This window comes from Meleagris gallopavo, chromosome 2, assembly GCF_000146605.3.
Source record: "Meleagris gallopavo isolate NT-WF06-2002-E0010 breed Aviagen turkey brand Nicholas breeding stock chromosome 2, Turkey_5.1, whole genome shotgun sequence".
NCBI lineage: Eukaryota > Metazoa > Chordata > Aves > Galliformes > Phasianidae > Meleagris > Meleagris gallopavo.
Window position 1 is genome coordinate 21,318,147 of NC_015012.2, and position 5,996 is coordinate 21,324,142.

A 5,996-nucleotide genomic window follows, 5' to 3' on the forward strand; every position below is an offset into this window, starting at 1 on the left:
TTTTTTTTATATTTGGAAGAGCATCCTGACATTCCAGCTTAGGAATATCACTTAATACTGTCTAAGATCTTTTATAGATGTCTTGGAACAGGTCAAATTAGTTTGTGTTGATTCTTCAGAAAATTTGTGAATGTATAAAGTGTGTTGAATGAAACAGAGGAAATGGTATCACCACAAACCCTTGCAGCAAAATCTAGCCTGGAAACTTTTGCTTTAATGCAGAGATTTGCAATTTCCTTCTGCATGAATGTTTCGTAAAGAAAAGTGTGCACTTTGTCTCCCTAAGTACATTAAGAAAAGCATGCCTGGAATCAAGTTAATTTCAGATAAATTACACTGCTTGGAGTCTGTTCTGCTGGAAAATATATAGGTGTTACTTGTTAAGTACTGTGTTTCTTTTATATTAAACACAACTCAGCCCTCTGGATGGTAAGCGGGGTCTTGGAATTGGATAAGGTGAGACTCATTAGTTTCTTTAGACTGATGGTTGTTGCTCTGTTCCATGTAATGTTCTCAAATTTTCCAAAGACTTCGTGCTTTAATGAAACTGCTAGAAGATTGTGCAAGCCAGGGGTTTTCTATGGCTCTGGAAAGTAAAGCCATCATTATCAAGTGGACACTTGTTTCTGAATTCCACTATTAATGTTTTTATTAAGGCTGAAATCAGTTAACAGAGCAGGAATTAACTTTGTTCTGTAACTGATCTATGAAATGCAACAATAAAGCATTTGCTAACTGACAATGCTGCAAATATCTCCCAGCTGAGATTTGGGAATTCAGCTTTGTTTTATTTCCGTTGTGCTGCCTTCCCACTACAGGTCTCATAACTAATCTGCTCTATGTACCTGGACAAAATTACTCCGGAATTCAGTATCCCAGAGAATAGCTGCCTGAATGAGGACAGTCGGTAGCTTCTCTGTGTGAAATGGTAAAAATCCTGTTGCAGTTTTGAGTGGTCTAATAACTTCAGCAATTGTAGATGTTGTGTTTGAATACCTGCCAGCAGTTGGCCAAGTCACGGTCTCTTGAAACCTTTGCTGAAATTGGAGACTTACACTGTGTGGAAGGATAGTGGTGGCTGAATGAAGCTGGGACTGTTTGGACCTGGTACTCAGTTACAAGTAGTATTTTGAAACCACATACTGCACTATGGGATGGCTTACCTAAGAACTAATGTAATGTAGTTAGTATTATGTTCATCTTGTCATTTTTCTTCATCCTGACAACTACTAAAAACAAAGGCTGCAGAGGAATTAATTTTGGAGCTGATGCCATAATCTGCATTCCTTCTTGGCAAGAAGCCTGTTTTTGGTCTTCTAAAGATTTACTAAAGCTCTGAAACATAAAGCTTGATATCTTTTGAATGAAATGATAATTACATTTTCAAATCCTTTAGGTACACTGTGAATGTGTCTGTTCTAGCTTTGTGTATTTGTAGATTCTTCTTTTCAGTGACTTGCTATAGTGAGTTCCCCTGACAATGTGTGCTGACTTTTTAATTTTAATAGAAAAATTAAAAAATGTCCATATATCCTCTTTTTATTGACAGGTGTTCCTGCTTAGTGTTTCAGACTCAATATTTCTGTGCAGGTAACCTAGATATCTGTTAAGCTGTCCCTTTTACAGGCTTATTGGAGAGAAATATATTTTAACATATGCTAGAATGAAAAGCTATGATCTACATTACTGCGTTTTATGCTTAATCCTGAAAAAGAGAATCTCCTCACCCTGCAGATTATTGTTTAATAAGGATTCATAAGAATGTAAGCAACATAAGGAAAAACAAGGAAGGGTTAATCAGGGAAGCATTACTAATACAGTGTGAAGAAGCCAGGTAGCAGTACTGTAACCGTACTACCCACATACCCATCTACCTAAGAAGTGACAGGAGCCCTATATGGAGTCATTGTAGGAGTAATCTGGAGAGATCTGAAAGATCCTCATTTACCACTTAAGACCTCAGTTGAGAAAATGATGTATCAGTATCTGAAATAAACTGTTAGGAGTGGTGTAATATAACAAATAGCAGCAGCTTGTTTTGCTGTATGTCTCAGGCCTTGGACTCTAATATTAAACATGCATGTTGGCACTTCCTGCTAAATTTTGTTCTCCACAGCTTATCCTACCTGGCAAACAAAGAAAACCTGGAAAATAGTACTGTGTATGACCAAAAGAAGGGTCCTCATGTACTACAAGTATTACAAGAAGTTGATTGGTTTGCCTTTTTTTTTTTCCCCCATGGTTTCTGCAGACTGATATATAGTATTATGTAGAAGTCCCTGTGTTATGGAGCTGTGCTGAATATTGGAGGCCAGTGTGTCTGGACCACGTAGATTCCAAAATAATACTGCTATTGATGCATCATATTGTTTCCTACTGTAACTACTGTTTGCCTGGTGCAATGATCTGTAGTTCAGGTAGGCAGGTTAGGAAGGATGAGCAAGAGGCTCCATTTTGAGAATGTAAGTTGGAGGTGCAAGCCATGCAAACATGATTTTCAGTTCTTTTTCTGGAATGTGTAAGAATTATTTTTTTTACATGGGGAAAAAATCTTCTAATACCATTTCACTAGATTTTCTAGGTGTAAAAATGGTTTTCCTAAGTCTCTGTTGTGTTAAAGAAAACTAACTGATGTAGCTGTGTCTGGATCTCTTCAGGTTATAATATATAATGCTTTCAAGAATAACAATTCCTCTTCTCTGGTCTGAGGCAGCTATATTATTTATATGTAGTTTATTATCTTTCATCTTCACTGCATTCCTTTTAATAAAGGTGGCTCTTAACCTTGAATTAAGAATTTGCTTAATGAAAACTTGAAACGTGCTATCGTGTGGCAGCCTAATATGTGCTCTTGTATTAGCTATCCAGTGTTCTGAAACAACAAAGAGATGATCCAGGTTTCAGAGTTGTACTCTAAGCCCACCACTAGAGATCCGCTCCCTAAAGATGCTGCAATTCTGCCAAAGCCACCTTTGATAGACAACGTTTCTAATCTGTACGTGTCCCAGGCCATTCGCTCATTCCCCAACTTCACCTCATGTTGTGCCATATACTGTATTGTGGTCAAGTAACTGAAGTTAGATTTGGATATTGTTATGCATTCTTTTAAAGAATGCTCTGATATTTCACCACATGACTTTACACAGAAGCTTTTGTATCAGCTAACTGGTCTTACTTGCCTTTGCCTTACAATAATCAATGGAAGCACGTGAAGAAACTCCTCTCTGTTTATTTAAATGCTTTGAATTTTATCTGTATTCCTGTCTGAACATCTGTAATTTGAATTTATGAATATTGTACCTGGCAGTGCTTGAGCTGAATACATTATAAGAAAATATTAACCAACATTAGATGAGGCACTAAAAAGATCCTCACAGTAGGTATGCAAGCATTAACAAAAAGCAACAGCACATCAGACATTAGGGTCACCTGGCGTCAGTCACTGGGACTAGGGTATGAGTCCTGTGCTGATAAAGACCCTGGAAATAATGTCATTAAAATACAATCAAACTTAGAAAATTAGGATTTTTTTTTGTGAGCACAGCTGTATATGATAGCAGGAAGGGGTTACTTAGAATGAGAAAATCACTTATCTCATTGTAAATAATAATAATAAAAAGTTGTACTGAGCTAGTTATAAAGTTGTGGATTTCTTTTCAGACTTAGGCTTGTTGTTTGGCTGCTTCTGCATACCCCTCTTGCAGCTGAAACAAAGTTGTAACTACATAGCAAGCAGACACTGTGGGTAGTCTACCCTGTTGACAGAAAATCAGGAAGTGGGAAATACTTGGTGAAAAGTTGGGTTCAGTAAGACTTTGAAATGAAGTGACATGTGGGTTTTCTTCCTTTATTTTTCCTTTTGAAATTTGTTTTGTTTTGTTTGTTTCTGTTTTCCTGGTGTGGGAATGAGGGTGGAGAGTGTTGGCTTCTGTCTATTGACAGGCCTTCGTAAACTGAAATCCTGCAAAAAAAGAGGATTATAACACTGGGAGGTAAGACATCAGCTTTATAAAATATTTAACTCCAAAACAGAAGTTCTTAGTACATGCAAGGCAGAAGCAATGAAATACAAGCCCTGTGCAAGAAACACACTCACTGGGCACTCTGAAATGTGTTTCTTGAAGAGGCTACTGTAAACAAGAAGCTAGCGGTCTGTTTACCAGCCAGCCTCACAGAATGCTTCTGTCCAGATGAAAAACAATGTTGTTTTTTTTTTTTTTTGAAATTGTTCTGCTTTTCAAATGAAGCTACAGAATTTAGGCCATGTCTTATAATTTGAGGAGTCTTCCATAGGAATTCTTTTTTAGATTAGACTCTTAGAAGTTGTATTGTAGAATCCAAAGTTTGTTCAGAAAGCTAATAGTGTTTAGGACTGATGGCAGTGGCTGAAAGTGAATGTCCTAATAACAAAGGGGATAAGAGCTGGAAGATAGCTGACTCAAGCATGTTCCTAACTGAGAATATTTTTTCCAAATCTAAGCCTAAACCAGCTAGGTTTTGTTTTTATATTTTTGCAAAGTATACTATGAAAATGTAGGATTTGATTCTACATTCTGGTAGCTTTTTAAAATACTGTTAAATCATGAGTTACTGAAGCACAGTTGAGAGATTATTATAGGCAGTAGCTTATAGAATCTGAATCACAGAATGCCTTGGACTGCAAAGGACCTTAAAGACTACTTTGTTCTATCCCCTGCACCTGTGGGCCCAGGCACCCTTCACTATACCGTATTGCTTGGGGACCCTGGCCTTGAATGCTCCCAGAGATGGAACATCCACAGATTCTCTGTGTAGCTTGTTTCCATGCCTCGCCACCCTCTGAGTGAATAATTTTCTCCATCTAATCTAAATCTCCCCTCTTTTATTCTAAAACCATTCCCCCTCTGTTCTATCATTATCTGCCCATGTAATAAGTCGGTTTTCCTTCTGTTTATAAGCTCTCCTCATTTCATTTTTTCAGTACTTGAGGTCTCCCTGGAGTCTTCTCTTCCTCAGGCTGAACAACCCCAGCTCTCTCAGCCTGTCTTCATAGGATTGGTACTTGAGTCCTCTGTTCATCTTTGTGGCCTTCTCTGGGCCTGCTCCATGCCTATCTTGGATGCAGTACTCTAGATGGTGCCTCACTGGTAGAGGGAGTCACCTTCCTCATCCTGCTGGCCACCCCTCTTTTGATGCAGTCTGGGATGCATCTGGGCTGTACGCACACACCACTGGCTCACGTCAAAGGTCATGCCAACAGAAATGCCAAATCCATCTCTGCAGGGTTTCTCTCGAGGAGTTCTCCCAGTCTGCACACATAACTTACCATGGTAGTGCCTACATTGTCTATAGAGAGCCTACAAAGCTTGCATTGCCTAAAATGCAAGGAGGCTACTGTGTTCCCTATTTCTTAAGAAAAAACATTCAGCCAGGAATCATGGGTTCCTAAGCATCTCTCAGGGCATGCAAACAGAAACCTTTACTGCAATTACTTAGTGAAATCCCCTGCATTTTCTTGGAGTTTAAGCAAGCTGCATCTAATTTTCTTCCATTTGCCTTGATTTATATTGACCCATGCACAACAAATCCAAAGAAAACTAAAATACAGAATTAAAATGTTAACAAAAAGCCTACCAAACATGGAACCAAAAGAAATGCAGATAATTTATTTTTCTCCTCTGAGTAATAACACTTCTATTGGTCACTGCCTCTGACCTGAGACATGGGCAGGATAGGTTAGAGCCAAGAGGTTTGGCTGAGTACACCTACAGTCAGGATGCTTCTATTTTTAATTTTTTTCTAAATCTGGAAGGACTGTGTGTCAGCTCCTGCTGAAACAAATGAAGATTGACATACTGTCCAAATAGGGAAAAATTTTCTATGCCCTTTTGAGCAGTTCTAAGAAGGAACAGTACTTTCCTGTTAGCCCACACTCCAAATGCTACACATATAAATAAAAGACTGTCTGTGTACTCTATCATCAGTTTTATTTCAAGAATTATCCACTCAGAACATAG